Here is a 19,260-nt window from a genome sequence, read left to right as displayed (position 1 = left end):
ACACTACCTCGGACCATGGGCTGCAGAATCTCACGTCCAACACACCCAGCCTGAGCCCGCACGTGGCAGGGCAGGCCCACCCCACGGTCCAGGAAAGCCAGTTTCCAAATAGTCTGTCCTTCAGATGGTGAACATTGAACTCATTCCCCAATCCTCAGGATTTTATTCTAAAGGAGAGAAAACCATACATTTCACGTTCTCTGATGAGTTTCTTGCTGTGGCTGACCCTTTGCTCCGTGTGTGTGTGTGTGTGTGTGTGTGTTCATTCTCTTAATACAGATGCACAGGGCCACTTCGTCTGCCAAGCCTGGGACAAGCGTAGTCCCATGGACCGACAGGAGCCCCGCAGGCTGGGAACAGGCTTGGGTGGACATCAGAGGACTAAGCGTGGGAAGACTTCCTCCCTTACTCAGAACCACAGGGTGAGGCAGCCTGAGCGCCGGCCCCCGGGACAGACTGGCTGCAAATCTTCAACTCCACTCCCGTCCCTTCCAGTCACTTTCCTGGAGGCGCCTCTTGAACTCACAGGCCTGGCTTTACCTACATGACTCCTGTCTGTGGCCGATGTGGGTGGCTGGTTGTGGGCGGCGGGGAGGGGGTCCTTGGAAGTCCTGCCCCAGATTTCTCCAGGACCTGCCTTGGGTCTTGGTCAGAGGAGTAGAAATTTGGCCAGGATCCTGCAGGTGGATGCAGAAGGGCCGTGGTAGAGGGAGCGTTCTCAGTTCTCAGCAAACGCCTTCTGTTGATTTGCTGATTTCTAATGAGCCTTTGGCCTTGACCTTTGCTGGGCTCTGCACCACGCAGGCACCAGCCAGAGGACTTTTGGCCTCTGGCCTAGGGCTGAAAGGTGAGTTAAGGAGCCCACTGTGCCTCCTCCCCTGTTTCCGAGCTGGGCTTCTGCATCCTTTTCTCTAAACCAGCTGCTTTTACTTCTGCTAAGGAGCGATGTGGCTAAATTGTGTCCATGCCTTGCGGTTGATTCAGCCTTGTTAAAAGGGTGGTGTGTGAGTGTGTGCTTCTGTGTGAGTGTACACAGCCTTGTCTGTGTGTGTATCTCGAGGTGTGTCTCAGAATGTTCCTACACGTGTGCATCTGTGAAATGTGCTTGTGTGTGTGTATCTGTATTTTTGGGTGTGTGTGCTTGTGTACGGGGGTGTCTGTATTTGATGTTGCTGTGTGTGTCCGTGAGTACATTTCTTTGTGTCTATACACGTGTGAGTATCTGTGTGCACGGGTGTCTGCCAGAGGGTGTGTTGGTGTGAGGTATCTCTGTGTGCCTGTAACGTGTCCACGTACACTTGTGTGTACATGTTTTCAAGCCTTCGTAAAAGACCGTGTGGAATGATTTAAGAAAATGTTAGCCTTTAATGTCACAGGGCTTCAGTGTCCCCATCTGTAAAACGAAGGCGATGGAAGAGATGATCTTTTTATTTACTTCCATAAAGGGAGCTGCAGTCATGGAAATGCAGTGGGCTTGAGAATATGACAAATTTGGTTGCAAATTCTGGCTCTGTGTCTCCGTAGCGTGTAAGCTCCGTCGAGTTACTGCTCTCCGAGCTCCCGTTCCCTTGGCATTCAAAGGGGCACGGTGACATCTCTGTCGCAGTTTTGTCACGAGGACTGAGTGAGATAAAATAAGCGAGAGTCCTGTGTGTACGCCGTGTAGTAGGTGCTTTGTCAACATCCCCTCCCGTCCATCCTCGAGCCCTGATGTCATCCCGTGCATCGTATTTCTGAGCGAGCAGGATTTTCAGAACCCCCTGTGGTCTGATGGGGGTGCTGGCACTTAATACATGACAATGACCCTGGAGATTTTAACTTACACACCTCGTTTTCCCTCGGCTCAGCTCATTCCATCCTCCCAGTGACCCTAAGTGGTGAGGTGAGCAGGGGTCACTGCAGTGATTGGAGAGAGGAAGGAGCTGAGATTTGGAGCCAGGCTGCAGGGCGGGGCCAGAGCCAGGCGAGCCGCTCCGCTCCAGCCTTGGTGCACCAGCCGAGTCTGCAGCAGGCAGTGTCCAACGCGCCAGACACCGCCTGCTCCCGGGGCCCCTCTGAGGATCCAGGGCCCCCTCGTGTGGTCAAGCCCAAAGCAGAGGATCCTTCTCATGACCCCCGATGCACACAGACCACCTGCTGGACAGAAGCAAGGAAGCAGCCTTTTGCATGAGGATCGAGGGGAGACTTCATGAAGGGTGGCTGGTCACTCCCAGAGCTGGTTCTGATCTGCCTGCAATGAGCAGACTCCCCCTTCACTCAAACAGCCAGGGGTGTGGACGCCCAATGCCAGATTCAGTAGCCTTGTCACCCACCTTACTTGTAAGATCTGACTCTAGGGGATGTTTGCTGGCTTCCCCAAATCCAAACCACTGCAGAGCTGAGTGGTCTGGCCCCCAGAGAGCCGGGGAGCAGACGCCTCGCGTTACCAAAGAGATGCCTTGGAAAGGAGTGCTCTCGTTTCATATTTAACTTCGAGCAGGTTAGTAAGGAGACAAACCAACCTACCAACCATTCCTTAGGTCCTTGCTGCCCTTTGGCCAGGGGCTGCCCAGCGGGCCGGGCCCCAGGAATCTGCCTGCCTGCTCACCACCCAGACCTCTGCCCCCTCCACTCACCCACGCCCCTTCCCTGGCTTGTCAGCGGCTGTTCTTAGCCCGAGCTGCTCTGCTGTATCCTGGCAGGATTTGACCAGGTTGTAATTTTCCTTCGTGATCCTTTTTCCATTTTTCTTTATAAAAAAGGTATCAACTGTACCTGGTTGCAATAGGAATGAAAGAGATAATATACAAGAAAGCACTTTGCAGATTAAAATGCTATATAAATGGAAGGCATACTATAATATAAATGAAATATATAATTTAACATCTATGGTACAGTGTATCAGACGCATGGTCTGACTTTAAATGACCAAAACACCTCTGGCACCCAGGTTATCTCAGTACGGCATCATACGTGACTTAATTTGGTATATCCTGTGGTTTATAGTATGTCCTGCGAGCCACCTGATTATGTAATATCTTCTGACATATCATATTCCCAGCACAGAGGAAAGTAGAATCAAAATCAGTCGACATTAGGCTATTTTGGCATTCAAAACACAAGCCCCAGATTTGTGATTTTAACAGCTGAAGCTGGGAGGGAGAAAACTAAAAATACGAATGGAGAAGACATCTCCATCGACCGGCAATGTGGCCCACTGGGCGGGGGGACCCGTGGGAAGGCAGAAACCCCAAGAATAGGTCTGGGGAGGGGGAGCGGTGGGGAGAGGGCCTCTCGGGAGTGGGTGGAAGAGTCACGCTTGGCAGTGGTGGTTCTTACTATTTATGAAGCCAGTTGAGGAGCTAGAGGGCTTGCGGTGGCCCCCCGAGTCGGCTGATTAGCTGGAGATTATATTGATGATGTAATAAAAATTCACTTTGTCTATTAAGTTTCACCAGGACAATCAGGAGAGATTAGATAAGAATCAGAGGAAATGAATAACCGAATGGAGGAGGAAAGCCATGGCCTCCCGCCCTGCCTCCTCCGTCCCTGTGGGTCTCCCCTCTTCCTGCCCCCAGTGGGGCCTGGACCAGGAAGCCCCCAGTCCCACACCTGGGCAACGCCGAACCAGCAGCCTCCCTGGGCTGGAGCCTGGCTGTGTTCAGGGAGGGACTCGGCGCTCCAGATACGGCACTGGTTTAAGTTTACCGACTGTGTTTAATATTTTATTAGACCTCTGGCTTGGCAGCCTCCTGGGTGCGCCGGCCCTGCTGGGAGACAGGCAGGGTCTCAGCCCCTCCACTGCCGGCTTCCTCTGGTCCTGCGGCAGCGGAGGGGGAGTTGCACGACCCAGCGACACAAATGCAGGCCAGGCGGGCCCATGCCCTGTGAACAGCCAGAGGCCTCTCAGCCTCGCAGTGTCTCCCTCTGGCCTGGCCCATGCCGGAAATTCCCCCATTAGAGCTGTTTCTTTGGGTTATGGCCTGGGCTCTAAAAGGTCCCTGTAGGAGGCACGTGTCACCAGAGATGGTAACACATTAATGCCCATTAGCCGCCAGGGACGCATCTGCCCAGTTTGATTTGTCAGATCAGCAAGGGGCAGGACTTTGAAGGGAAGTCCTTCGAGTTGGGGACCGCTGTTCCCTGAGAGCCTTGGGCCTTGAGGTCTGGGGTCTGGAGGGGGCGGGGAGCGCAGAGGAGGCTGGATGACAGTCAGCTAGGAAGGCCATGGAAAACCACATCCCCGACCTCCCAGTCCCTGCAGGGACGGCCTTGGGCAGTTACTCCAGCTCAGAGATGGAGCTCGGTTCTGCCCCATCTGAGAAATCCCAGGGGTCAGGAAGATGTCACGGGTCAGGTTCTGCAGAAGGCCTGAGAGAGGGCAGCTTCCCTCCCCTAATGAGTTGGCCACAGACACTCCTATATTCGGAGCCCTAAAGGTCACCTCATCTCTTACTGCTCCTCTGGGCTGGGGTTCTCTCCCGGAGATGGGAGAAGCTCCCCGATGGCTCCTCTGCAGTTAACATGCCGCCCAGGGACCCTGGCACCCTGGCCTGGGTGTGTTATCCACCGGGAGTGGATCTTCCTGGGATCTGCCAAGATTACTGCAGTTCCAGACCGGCATCACCCCAGGAAACTCTGTCCCCGGCTTCATCCCTGCTGCTGGCTGCCTGCAGCCACGCCTGAACTGGGGGCCGGCGTAGAGGAAGGGCAGAGGGCCGGGGGTAGGTTCCAACCTCCAGAACCCCACAGTTCACCTCTCGGGATGGGACGTTCAGCTGAGTAAGGCTGTGGGGACAATCTGGACGCCTGCCTAAGTGACAGGGAACACAGGCACAAGTTTAAATATTCCATGAGTAATTTCTCAGCCCAAGTGGGCTGTCGTTGGGACAGCTGAAGGACACTGCAGCCCCAAAGCAGGTGGGGCCCGTCCGGGCAGGTCCTATGGGTGTCACCAGCTTCATCAGACATACCTACAAGCCGCCCACCTACCCCTGACCCCTGTCTCTTTCTTCTTCGTCAGCCAGGCTGGTGGTAGGTCCAGATTTCTTCAAAGTGAAAAATTCCTTTATCCACCAGCCTGAGAATGAGATTTCACTGCAGTGGGACCGAAACGAAACATAATGGAACAAAACGAAACAAAACAAGCGGGCCGTCAGCAAGTCAGCCTCCCGGCTCTGCCTTGTCCCTGTGTGCCTGCCCGGTCCCTGCCACCCTCTCCCCCTGGGAGCCTGTGGCCAAGCCCCCTGGGCAGGGAGCTCGTGCCCCTGTCAGATTCCTCCTCCTTGGGGGAGTCATTCGCATTGGGTACTTTTATATTTGTGGGTTTGCTGCTTTCTGGCACACCCGGTTATTTCGTGGTGGTGATGGTGGGGTCCCCACCTTCCGAGGAGGGAACTTGACTCTCAGGGCACCTGAGTTGCACATGAATCTGCCTCCTGCAGGGAGGCCTGTTTCTGCCCCATCCCAGGGCTTCCCGGTGAGGATTGGAATGCCCCACACGCTCTCTGCTTGGCAGAAGGCTGCCCAGCCACATGTGGGCGGGGATGGGTCCCTGCTCTCCACGTGGGGATGGTTGCAGGGACACCCTAGAGGCCGGCTGCAGTTGGGGTGATGAAGCCTCTGCTCTTGCCCCAGTAGGACCTTCCTCCTGCCTCTGCCAGCCTGGGGTACTGACTCCTCCCGGCTGTGTGGTCTCTGTTGTGGCTCAGCAGAGATAGATCAGAACATTCAGAGTTAATGTTTTGCTGAGAAACTTGAGAAACTTGAGAGAACCAAACCAAAGCCTTGGAGAGAGTGTGAGCCGCAGGCAGGGGTCTCGCACAAAAGGGAGAGGGAGTCTGGCCGCCCCCAGCTCCAGCATTGTGGCCGCCACCTGGGCCCTGGTCCTGCTCCTCCCCTCCCATCCAACTGCCTGCCATTGTGACCTGGTCTGCAGAGTGGCCACTCACAGCCACCTCTGGGAACGCTCTCCCCGCCGAGACACGGCCCCGTCACCTTGCTCCCCTCCGCTCTCCAGGGACCGATCAGCTGCCCTGACCCGTCCAGCCCCAGGCCTCACCCTTCACTTCTCATTCCTGTGGTGTTTCAAACCTGCCCAACACAATGACAACAGAACTGACTCTAAAATAAATCTAATAATTTATTTATTGAAATCATCAAAAGGAGAGCAAAGAGGAGGTTTTAGTTTTCAATAAAAAGAGTTTTAAAAATTGCGAGAGAAAATGAAGGCTGGAAACAAGCCAGCTGGTGGCTCCCCTGCTCTGTGCCTTTCACTATGATGGCCCACGGGACTTCGGTCGCGGCCCTGGGGTCTCAGCTGGACTCCAGACCTGGGTCACTGGGCACAGGGTTGAGGGTGCATGCGTGTCTTGAGGGGCACTTGGAGATTCCTTTGCAGAAGTGGACGGATATAACAGTTTGGAGCTGGACCCAGGTCCGGCCCCTGAGTGTGAAAGAGTCTGGTGTCTCGCCATATGGAACGAAGAATAAAACCTGTCCTCAACTGCGCTCTAATTATTCATTAAAAACAATGAAACAAAATTCACGTGTGATACAGTACTTTCTGGATTTTCTGGTTCTCCTCTCTTGTTTCCTATTGGCTCTGTGTTGCTGGTGTCCCAGCCTCAGGTTTGGGGCCCCACACAGCCCACCCCTGCGGGGGCTGCCGTGCATCTGAGGAGAGGCGTGCCTCCCGCGCCCTGCAGGGGTGAGGAGTGGGGTGCAGGCGGGGTTGGGACGCCAAGCTAGGACTGGAAAGGCTCCTGGGTGTCAGGGGCCTGGCTTGAGAACAGAAAGTTCTCCCTCTCACCGTCAGAGGGCAGGCGACCGCTGGAGGAGAGGGGAGCCCTCCTACACACACAGTTTGGGGGCCCCTCCCCAAGGTAGGGAACGGGGCTACTGGAAGGGCCTGGCTCTGGGCTCTGAACCCAGGTCTTGAGGCTGAGGAGGGGATGAGGCACTTCGGGGCAAAGAGGATGCCCTCAGGTGCCAAATCGGCCCACCCCCAAACGACTCTGCGGCCTTGCCTAGTCTGGGTGGGGCTGGGAGCAAATTCAGAGATCTGTGAATTGTTCTGGGTAGCCCGGGGGTTGGGACTCAGCTAACAAAGCTGGGCTATTAGCATGAGGGAGGGAACAGAGAATGGCCCCAAGGGCTGGATGTAAGCACCTGGTGGGACCCTGAGTGTGCACGCTAGGAGGGGGAGGTGGGTCAAGAGACGATGGGATGTGGCCGGTCTGCTGAGGCCCCAGTGCTCCCAGCCCTGCCACAGGCCCCATCTCCTCTTCCTCCTTTACAATTGGAGGCATCTCCCCTGCACTTACAATTCATCTCGTCCACCACTACCCCACCGAGGGACCTGGTCTCTGAGGCAGCCTCCCTTCCAGCTGCCTCCAAAAGCTCTGGGAATGATCCGAAAGTTTAATGGGCTTTCCTGGTCAGCCCTATTCCGTCTCTCCCTGGCCGCTGAGCCCTCGGCCCCTGGATTCTTTGCTCTCCACTCCTCCTTCAGAACACTCTTCAGGCACTGCCCAGGGCAGCCAGGGAGGACCAGGAACAGCCTGAGCTGGGGCTCCGGCGGGCATGGCTGCGGGGGGCCAGGGGCAGGCCAGATAGCAATTCCAAGGCCAAGGGCATATGGCCTTCCCTTTCCTTCCCACTCACTGTGCCTGCACGTGAGCCTCAGCGAACAACGGCTTCCTACAGTCCAGACCGTTCCGACCCCACCAGCAGTGCTGATGGGGCAGGACCCCGCACCTCTGGCTCTGCTGGTCTCAAGAACCCAATCGTGTGATAGATTGGATTGGGTGCCTTTCTTCCTGCGACCCCTAAGCCGCAAAGCACACACTGACATCTCCGGGGGCCAGGATCCCACCATGTAACTGGGGATGTTGCTTCAGGCTCACACCACCCCTCCGAGATAGACTTCTTCACGCGGCGGGCACAAGGATGCTCTCTGTGTCCCATCCAATGAGACCAAGCCAAGCCAAGTATTGATTTGACAGGAAGATATGGATATGTTGGGTGGATAATGGGTGAGGGATCCTGTTTCTTTCTTTTCCTGTTCAGAGGACACCTCTCCTCCACTCACCCCGCTGGAAGGCAGGGGCTGGATGAGGGACGGTGTTCTCGTCGGTCACCCAGAGACGCCTCCTTCCCCTCGGGCTCCTTCCAGGAGCTCAAGACCATAGAGCCTCTGGGAACAAGGTCCCCCTCTCCCACCGCGGCAAGCACTCCCAACATCTTCGCCTCTCCGTATATTCTTAGAACCAGTCAATATGATTAATTTTACATGGGCATAATTTCCTGCTGCTGCCGTGGAGCTCTCCAAGCCCTGCCCATCAGCAGCGACATGATACAGTTTCTGGTTATATTGGTCAACCAAGATATTGATATTATTAATAATGGATATCTATATGCCGACCTTTGTCCACACAACTGAATCACTCTGGGCTGGCTGTCACATTTCTTTAAGAGGTATTGATAAGCCCATTACTGGAAGGGCATGTACAGTCTTAGGTGTGTGATTTCACTCACCTTCAAGCATCGCCTGTGAAAATCTACCCTTGTTGGCGGAGCTGGAGTGGGGGCAGTGGTGCGTGCAAGAGAAAGTCTGCGTGCGCATGCTTGGGTGGTGAGTGTGTGTGGGTGGGTGTGTGTGAGTGTGCATGTGAGAGTGTGTGCGAGTCTGTCTTGAACACCGGCCCTTTTAGAGCTGATCAAATAGTCAATTAGAGCATTATAAGGAGGTAGCAGAATCAGAGAGTGCCTACAAATACACTGTGATGTAGTGTTTGATCTTTGGATGCCTCTTGTCTCCTAGGACTAGCGCAGGAGGCTTGGCTTTATAAGGATATTATTAGGTTGATGCCTCGTTCTCTCAATGTACCTGTCAGGCAAGAGGCAGCACTCACTGGAAGCAGTCTGGCCAGAAGCAGCCACGGGGAGGTGCGCTGAGACTGGACTTTGGGGATTTGCTGTTCCCAGCCTCGGTCTCTTCACCTGTGCGGTGGCCTCCATGTATCTGACTCCGCTGTCTTCAGGCCAGAGAGGGGAGGTCGCCTCAGCTCTGCCTCTTAACCTTCTGCACCGAAACTCCCCATCACAGGGATGCTTGACACTCCACCAGACCCTGTTGTTTCATACACACGGGGCTGCCGATTAGAAGGGCTCCCTGGTAGAACGCATGCTTCGTGTGCTCACGTGTGTCTGCACACAAGCACATGATCTCATCACTACGTCTCTCTGTGATGGCTGTCATTCCGACGTGAGTGGACAGTGGTGTCAGGGACAGTGCCTCCCTCAAGTCTGTCTACAGTGATCCGTTCCTGTTTGGACCCAGCCATGCTCACTTGTCTGGGGAGCCCCCTCACGCGCCCCTGGAAAGGGAAGCCAGCTAGCTTGTGAGATCTTTTGGATCCTCAAACATAGTGTGTGAATAAACCAGACATGGATTAATTAGGTGTGACTGCATCATTAAATTAGAATAATGAACAAACAGCCACGTATGGCATTCAGATCTGCCTCGCATGGCTCCAAGGGTGGCATTCAAGTAAGTCACCTGTCAGTTTGTGGATTTTGGGGACTCTAGAGACTGAGGTTCCAGTCACATCTTGAGAAGTGGATTCCTTAGGCACCACCCACTCAAGGCAAGGACCATCCTTCAATGGGCACCCAGACTCCACAACCGAATCCAAACAATGGCTTGGTTCGATACAGCATCATCTATGCACGCTTCAGCTGCAAGCATTTCTCAGAGTGAAATATGACAGTGGCACAGGTGCTCAAGAGACAGGAGGGAGAAGTTAAGAGGTGTGGGCAGCGGATGTGAAACGTATCGATCCTGTAATATTTATGTGGACGTGCACAGAGTCGCTTGTGCACGTGTCCCCACACACAAACACTTCCATACACTCACATCTTTTGCATTTCCACGAACTCCTTTTTTATTCTATCGACACTCCCCGCTTCAGCGAGATAGATCTGAAGGTGAACCAAGTCTCCGTCATGTAATTTTAGAAACAGCTGCGCAACAGCAGCCCCATGCCCTCGCCGGGCAGCACCCGTTACCGGGCAGCACCCCACACCAGCCCCATCCTAGGACAGAGCGGCTGTGCAGTAAGAGCTGTTCATCTTTAACAAAGAGGAAGAAGCCACCAGCTAAGAGGAAAGAAAATGGGAAGGAATGTTGCTTGCCTCCCTGCCAGCAGTGGGATAGCCTAATGCATGGGGGGTTTTGTCAGTAAGATCTGTTAAGTATCCAGAAACCTTTGATCTGGAGCTGCTCTTAACAAAGGTGATAATTAATTAAAGCGGAGTGTATTGCAATAAAGTAACATCGCAGTCAGCTTATGCGCGGTCCAGAGCCGGCCTTCGGAAGTCTCTGTCAATTAAACTCTTGTTGGAGGCCAGCTCATTATCAATTATTTTCCCCCGAGCTTTGATCAATATTTTTGGCTGTTCTGTCCTCACGGAACCAGAACTACGCCTGTCGCCATGAGGGCACCCATTTATTTACATCTTGCAGATGGCCACGCAGGGTTTGTTCCTGAGCGGAGCTGCTGGGAATTGCTTCCTTTGAGTGTCAGTCAGCTCACGCTGGAGGGGAGATACAAGGGAGGATAAGGGAAGCCAAATGCGGAGCAAGTTGAAGGGGAGCAGCCCTGGGAATGCACAGGATGAAAACATCCCCTTGTGCTCCCAGAGGGACCCAGAAAGGAGGCCGATTACCCTGGGGCTGCCCACCTGGCTGCTTGGTTGGTTTCTGTGGGCAGGGTTGTGGCTTGGGCTCTATACCCAGCCAGGGGTCACTGGAAATGGGCTGAGTGGAGATGAGGAAGCCCTTAGGGCAAACACATAGACTCTGGGAATTCCTTTGCCAACGTTTCTTACCCCATCATAGTCTGCATCTTCTTGCCCTGGCATCTTTAACTGCATCCCTATGCTGCCAAATGGAACGTGGATCTATCTCTTCTGACCCAGTGGCTTTTTTTTTTTTTTTGAGGGCATCTTGAATGGCAAGGGGAAGAAGGAAAAGAAGATAGAAGAGGATGATTAAAGGGCTCCAACTAAGTTGGGGGGCTCTGTTCCCCTCCCCTAAGCTATTTGGGTAGGGTTACATGCTTTCTGGGATTCCTGGAGAGCCTGTGTATTTGAAGGGCTGCAGAACAGGCGAAAGTAAAGGAGGTGGGATGTGCTTCCCCTGTACCAAGCCCAAAATGAGGGCTGCGGCTCCCTGCCACCCCTGTGTGCATTCAGGCCAAATGCAGCCCTCTGCTTGCAGTGCCTAGCTTGACCGACTTGGTCAAGTCCTGTGTGTGTATATGTGTGTGTGTGTGTGTGTGTGTGTGTGTGTGTGTGTGTGTATGAACACAATACAAGAAAAAATTAGGACTGGAATGCCAAGGGGCAGCAAGTGGTGTAGGGAATGCAGTGGGCGGATGGAATGATCTCTGCAGAGGGCTGGGCTCTGTGGCTGGCCACTCAGATCTCGGATGGAAGGTCATTTCTAAAATGAGTCAATAGGTGAGCAGAAGTGGGCAAGCCTTTGACGGGTGATGAGTCGGGGGGAGTGAACCCTCACCCCAATCTGGACTTTTGGGTGGGGATATCAGGCAGATGGACAAGAGCATGCCTCCCCACTGGAACTTAGATCACTGACAAATTCAAGCCACAAATTCCGAGGTGGAGCATGTACATGATCACGAGGACAGCGTCATTCTCTCCTTCTCTCCATCAACCATCTCCGTGATCACGCATGCAGCCTTGCAAGATGAAACGACCCCTAACATCATCTCCATTGCACTTGAATTTGTCATGTCGTCCCTGCACACATGTGCGTGCACATGCGCGCACACACACACACACTCACACCAACACCCACACAGGCTGCAGCATCTTCCCTCCCCTGACCCTCCGGTACCCACAGACATGCACAGATTTTCACACCCTCGAGCTCCTCTCTCAGCATGTCACATGGGATTTCCCTTCCAAGTTCAGAAGCTGCTGCACTTTCAGACACTGTCAACCAGTGTTCCCAGCTTCCGGCTGGCATTCTGGCCCTCCAACTTTCAGTTTTCCTTTTCTTCTGCCTACTACGATGTTGGGCCTCATTCTCTATTGCATCTTTCTCTCCTCTATAGATTATTCATTCCAAATCCTCTTCAGCGAGATCCCTCCTGGGTCACTTTGGCAACTGACCACCTTTTGGTGACATGGAAGGTGTGAGTCCTGCAGTGCTTTCCCCAAATCCATTTGAGGCAAGTGAGACCAGCTCTTATCTCAACCAAATAGGTGTTGTCTTGGGTATCTCCCCAGGCCTCTTTCAGAAGCCCCTCTCCCATCCTGGTCTACACATTATGATGATGATGGTGATGATAATAATGCCTGCAATGGCCTTGCTCAAGTGAGTGAGTCGCGGGAGTGTGGTGAGCTCACTGGGTATCAGGAATGCCCCCTGGAAATCAGCTCTTTGAACGCACTTGGAAAACTTCACAACACGCATGAATGGAGGGCAGGTTTGCATAGCTATGGTGCACATTTTTGTAATTGTTTTCCTTTGGGTTGTTTTTAAGCTATGACTTCATTCAAGAAAAGCTTTTCTTTTTGTTTTATTTTGTTTTGTGTTTGAGAAGCCACAAACATCAGCCAACTGGAGCAGGTGGAGAGAGTGAAAATATGCCAAGGGGGTTCTTTCAACCCAATCTAGAATTCCCATTAAAGCTGAGTGGGGGTGGGGGGAAGAGTGTTAACATCTCCCTGTTGAATTGCAGTAAAATCTAGGCCAGCCCTGGTTCCCATATGTGTGGGATGAGCTTAGTCATGCTCACACATGGGTGCATATACGTGCACGTGTGCATATTAATTTATCTCCGTGTGTGTATGTGGGTTGATTCTGAGGAAGACTACTTAAAAGATAAATGAAATCATGTACAACTAGCAAATAGCCATCTTAAATAAACTAATAAATAAACTAATCATTCCTCAATAGTTTTTTCTCTGCTCCTATATAGAATACTTATCAACATCTGGAATTTGGAGGTTTTTAAAATGGGGGCTGTTGTTCAGGATCATTTTAACTTTGCAATGATTGCCATCGCTAATTTTCTCTAGGGAAACTTACATTTTAAATGTTTTTCTTCTTTCCTTATTAGAGCTATCTCATTTTCCATATCTCTTTCTCACAAAGCAAATCTCTCTTTTAAAAGCTGCTGTAGGTGTGTGTCCAGCCATTCTGCCAGTGTCTTTCCCTGGACAGAGCTGAATTTTTATTTTTCCAAGTAATTTTTTTTTAAGTTCATCTTAATTGAGCGAATGCCCACGCTGGTACTTCAGTCTCACTGTCTCTTAGACTCATTTGAAAACAGAAATCAGATAGAACCTCACTAGCTTTAATTCACCTATCTGAGGGGGAAAAGAAAACAAAACACAACACAGAAAGCTCTCTCAGCTGAAGTCAAGCGGTGAAAACTCGATGTTCTAATTGTTACGCTTACACAAAAATACGAGACATTATTTTATGAAGATGATTCCAAATCACCAAAACATAATCATAACCCTTGCCCTTTCCCTTTCTCCCAGCTGCACCCCAAATCAAGGTGGCTTGAGGAATTTCCTACTTAGATGCCATTGAAATGAGAGGTTGTGCATCAGGGGATGAGTATGTTTTAAATTGATGCACTAGCCGGAGCTCAGTGCACAGAAGGTTCCATTACTCTGTCCCACCCTCCCTCTGGGTGTAGTATGAAAGTATGAGGGGCTGAAGTCCCTGCAGCTGTGGCTTCCGGGTTGGGAGCACCTCAGGGCTGCCAGTGGAGATTTTCCTCCACGCAGCAGAGGAAAATCTCAATGCACAGAGGTTACTCAGGCCACAGGTCTGTTCTGACTGGTTAACAAGAGGGACTGTGATGTGGACTTGGCTGTTTAGATTAAAATGCATCGCAGGCTCCGGGAACAAGCACACATCAGTAGTAAAGGCTGTTTAAACCTTTGGGGACAGCCTTATGTTTAGATTACATTAATTCATAAATATTACACTAAATACCACTTAAATTGGACTTAAATGACTTCCAACATAATGCATTATAATATGGCTATCCAGAGAGCCCTAGTCTTTATGTCTCCCAGTAACTCAGTCTTTGCTGCATCCTACCCTGCTAGACAAGACCAAAGTTATGAATGGATTGCGGCTTGTTCATGTGTGAGCCACCAACTGTGTATGTGTATGTGTGTTAGCAGGCATGACTCTGTGCATGTGTGTATGCATTTTCAGTCACTGCCTCTGTTCTCTAGAAAATTTGAAGAATAAAAGAGAAATAAATAAAAAGTGAGATGGAAGAAGAATTAGACTAGTAGGTGACCTGGTTCCTTCTCCAGGGGAGAAAAATTCTATAGAAAGGGGCAAAATTACTCCTCACCTCACTTCTGTTGCTACCCGGGGAGTTTGCCTCTCTCTTCTTTAATCAATAGCACAGTGTTTTTCTCTTTGGAGCTTGAAAAAACAATCTTTCTCCAAGTGCTTGTAACGGGGGAGAAAAGGAGACTGAGTTAGCCAGGAGAGTTTGCATTAAACTGGGTTTTCTTCCTAAGGTATTGTTTCTTAAAATTGTTCTGGTCTTTTTTTTTTTTTTTCCTTTTTTCACTGCTTTCTCTGTCTGGCACCTAGTTCTCCCCCTGCCCATTTGCTTTTTGGTCTCCAGGGTGTGAATTTACCTTTACAGTAATTACCCCAGTTTACAACTGCTATTTGCTGCCTCCCCAACCCAGGTCTTTCTCTGATACGGCTGGGTTTGCTCCACAGCACCCACCCACTCCCTCCTCCACAGACTCCCAATTTGACTGGAGTAATTGCCTTTTAAGGTTCACTCTACGCATGACAGGTATGCCATTAACCCTTAGAACTCTTTCCTTCATCAGTTACCTGAAATGGAAGGTGGCCAACAAATATATACCCACCTGAATTCTTATGCACTTACTTAAATTTTTACTTTATTTTTCTTCTTCTTCTTCTTTTAACCAATAACATACATATTCCATCCACACTGGAAGCCAGTATCTTGTCATATCTCTCAATTGTGTCCAGTATAATTCATTAGAAGTTAGAAATTCAAGAAGGGGAAAGAAAAAGCCACAAATATACCCTAAAACTAGGCTTAACAAAGGCACGTTTCCATCCCTAGCCTCATGTTGCAATTTAGAGTTGGGGAAAATCAAGAAGCCAAACGCAACCCTCATTCTTCAAGCCTCATCATGCTTTTTGACTTAACAGTAATTAATCACCAATGGCAAGCGAGTAATTTTTTAAGGTGGCTGGAGGCTTATTTTATCAGGATTAGCTAATAAATCAGGCTGTATCACTGAAGGAGGAGTTCAAACTCTTCTAGGACTGAATAAACCAAACCTCGGAAACTGTCTCATTTATTCAGCTCTCTTGGAGCTTCCAGGCACTGTTAGGGACATTGTGGCCCAACCTCGCCTATAAAAATCTGAGGGATAGAGAGGAAGGAAGTTTCACAGAGAAAAAATATATGCTCAGGCTCTGAAGGGTGAGCTTCAACAACGAGGCACCCAGCATTCCAAAGCCAACGGGCCTGCCTGCCCCTGACTGAGCCAGTTTAGGGAATGAATTCTTCAGAAAATGAAGTTCTGCTTGTCCTAGGAATCCTGACCAGATATGTGTGTGTATATATATGATATGATACATAGGATATGATACATAAGATACAACTATATCATCACCTTCTCCACCTTCCTGATGCAAATGGTGATAATGCTACTTCTTTGCTATAATACAAAAAACATCAGAAACAGAGTGATGATACCAGCAAGGGGTCATGAGAAGAAACCAATGAATATTGTTTAACATTATCTTCATTTGAAATAAAAAAAGCAAATAAAGTACTCCAACCCAGATCTCATAGAAAGCTCAGCTCTTCACAACTGTCTTTTTGCCTCTAGTGGGTTCTGATTTTTTTAAACTTTAAAATCTCAAATCCCCACAAGAACTGATCATTAAGGTGGGCAAAGGATTCCCCTACCTATGCTTTTTTATTTTCATTGCTGCTATTTTAAAACCTGGGGACATATTAGAATGACAAAGGTCTGATAAAAATCTTGATTAGCTCCTAGGGAGCTTGATTGGAAAGGGAAAAACTACAGAGATATGGTTGACTTGAGAGGGAGGGTGAAAAAAAGGAAAACAAACAGTATTTCGGAGACTGCCTCCCCATTCCACCTTTCCAGTTTCTCTTCTGAAAAGACAGACATTTTCTCCATATTGAATAAAGGTTGGTTTCTCTCTCCATTACAGCCCCCACCCTCACCCCACCCCAACAAACCCAGTATATTTCCATTCTGCTGTGTTTTTGTGCTACTCAACATGCCATTAACTTTAAGATTTACTCCTCAGCAGGCAAGCTGGAAGATGCTAAAGCCAATAAAAACTGCTCTCTGGGACTCCAACTATGAAGAGTTTGGAGCTCTGCTTAGTATTCGGATGAAGGGAGGGCTGGAGACGGAGGGAGGCTGTGATAGTGAAAACACTGCTGCTTAGAGAACCAGACAGCTCTGCGTTCTGCACCTAATGTGCCGGAGGATCAGCTCTGTTCATAGCCCATTTGTGGCCAAGGATGAGGCTGCTCTCTGTGTGTGGGTGGGTGTGCGTGTGCGTGTGTGTGTTTTCATATTTAAAACCACCAGCTCTAACACAGCATCTTCAGCGGCTCTCCACACTACTGTTTATTAAAAACGGAACGTCCATACACATCCCTTACAACTTCCTTAGCCCGGTGCTCCTTCTCTGCCTGATAATCAATCTCTCTCAGAAAGCATTTAACTTGCCCACACAGCTCCAGCCCCGATTAATCCCCGCTGTACATCCTATACATTACTGTTAGGGAGCAAGTACTGGGCTAATTTCGTCACCCACCAGACACCCACACACGTTCTACAACTGAACACGTTTGGGGCTCTGCCTTAAAGATAATAAAACAAGGAGAAAACAGGCAGGCTGCAGACAATCCCCATGACCACTTTCCTAAAAAGTTGCTGGGTTTTAATTCTTTGATCATTCTGTTTCCCCCTCCTCCAAGCACTCACTAGCAATGATTGCTTCAAGGAAAAGAAATAATGTACTATAAACCTCTCTGCATGGTGAGTTTGGGATGATTTAGGATACACCCTTCAAAATGCATACCTTTCATACACAGATTTTCCCCAAAGCTCTGCTTTTCCTGAGAGGGGGATCATTGAAGCTTCCCTGACCCCCCCACTCCACCCAAGGGATGGCTGATTCCTTGTTAATTCTTGCCTTAGGTTTTGTCCCTCCTTCCTTCAAACATCCGACACCCCCCGCACACACACCACAACCGGATTACTGAGGCACACAGCTCGGCAGGGAGAGTTTACTGCTAAATTAATAGCGAAATAAAAATATCTCTTTGAATTTGTCACCTCTCTTCTTTTTAGACGGCTGCGCTCCTGCTACTCTGGCCCGGAGCGGAGGAGGAGAAGACCGTCTCCTCTTAGTATTTTCAGCACCACGGCGATGGACAGCACCCTAGGTCCCGGCCGGCGGAGAGCCCGCCAGTCTGCTCTGCGTCCCGGACTCGGCCGGTGCAGCCGTCCCTATCCCAATCTCTCAAGTCGCTGTACCAAAAAATCCAAGCCCCGTTCTCCCTCGATCCTCTCTCTCTTTCTCTTCTTCTGCTCCCCCTGCTCTCCCCCACGGCACCGTGTCTATTAGCTCCTTGACCAAAACCCAGCCTTGCCCCAGCGAGCAGCTCCCCACGCACCCCAGTCCTGGTCTCCGCTGCCCGAGCGCCTCACTCCTCGGCGTCCGCCTGAGGCTCCCTCTCGCGCCGTCTCCCGCTCGTTCGCTCGTCGCCGGCCGGCCGGCCGGCCCGCCCGCCCGCTCCTTCTCCCCGGCAAAGTTGGGAGGGAAAGGTGCACTCACCTTTGTGCATGCCTGTGAACCTGTCCTTCAGAACCGTAAGCTCGTAGATCTTGCCGAACTCCTCGAAGAGGGGTTTGAGGTCCTTCTCATCCAGGTTGCGGGGGATCTGCCCAATGAACAGCTTGATGGCATCGTGGTCCTTCATGGGAATGGTCGACGGGTTCCCCGGGCTGTGGCTTAATCCGTTCATGTGCCCGGCGCTGCCAGGGCTGCTGCCGAGCCCGTTGGTACTGAGGCTCGCGTTGTCAGCCTGTCCGTTTGCTAACGTGGCCATCTTTATATACATAGAGAAAATCTTCTTTCCTTTTATTCTTTCTCGCTCTCACTCTCGCTCCTCTCCCTCGCAAGCTCGCTCGCGCTCACACACGCACACGCATACACACACTCGGGTTCTCTCCCCCTCGGTTTCTCTACACGTCGCTCTCCTCTCGCTCTCTGCTCTCTCTCTTTCTCCTCTCTTCCCTCGCTCGCTCGCGCTCGCGCTCTCTCTCCTCTCCCCCCTCCCTCTCTTCTCTCTCTCTCTCTTTCGATCTGATCTGATTTTTTTCTTTTCTTTTTTTCTTTCTTTCCTCCTCTTCTTCTTCTTCTTCTCTCTGTCTTTTTTTTTTTTTTTTTTTTTTTACATTGAACAGGCAGGATCCCTGTCCTTTCCGTTTAAACAGGCTGGACCGGCTCAAGTTCCCGGTCAGACCAGGGGTGGGGGCGGCGAGTGTGCGCGCGCGGGGAGTGGGGCGCGGGGCTGGGAGAGGGTGAGATTCGGGAGGGGGGCTCCGCGCGGCGGCGGGCGGCGGCCGGGAGCAGGGCGTCGTGGGGCGGCGCCGGCCCCGCCGCGCCTCCCCCGTCGGCGGCCCCGGCGAGTGGCGGTGGTACAGTCCGAGACGGCCCCCGGCTATAAATAGCGCCAGGCGCATGGCTCTTCGGGAGGCGCTGAGATTCCGGGCCCGGCGGCCGCGGGGAGCGGGTTCCTGTTAGGAACCGGGCTGCTGGGCTCCTCTTTGCCTTTTGGGGGTTCTTTTTGTATCAGCAGCAGGTTCAACTCTTTGTATTTTAAAAACATTGGTTTTCATTTTCGTGTGGGTATGTAGGGGGACGTTATCCACCGATACGCGCTCTATTAGGGCGCCAGGCGGGCGAAGCAAAGGCAGGGATGGCGGGCGGGGCGGCGGCGAAGGTGGAATGGGCGCTTTTTTCTCCCATCTGGTTCCCTTTATTTATTTATTTAGACTAGAAAAAGCGAGCCGGCTTGGAGGAAGTCCGCCCAGCGATCCGAGTGCGCATTGATCAGTGTCGAGAGAAAAAAAGCTACATAAATATATATTATGTGGATA

General features: G+C 51.3%; 1 pseudogene; it reads right to left on the bottom strand.

Annotated features, from left to right (window-relative positions):
• LOC102525858 (uncharacterized) overlaps nt 1-18,218 on the bottom strand; it is a 77,441-nt pseudogene extending 59,223 nt beyond the window's left edge.
• Nucleotides 18,219-19,260: the final 1,042 nt, after the last annotated feature.

The sequence above is a fragment of the Vicugna pacos genome, chromosome 24 (genome assembly GCF_048564905.1).
Source record: "Vicugna pacos chromosome 24, VicPac4, whole genome shotgun sequence".
Lineage (NCBI taxonomy): Eukaryota > Metazoa > Chordata > Mammalia > Artiodactyla > Camelidae > Vicugna > Vicugna pacos.
Note: the sequence above shows the minus strand (reverse complement) of the source record. Positions and strands in the feature narration are given on the sequence as shown.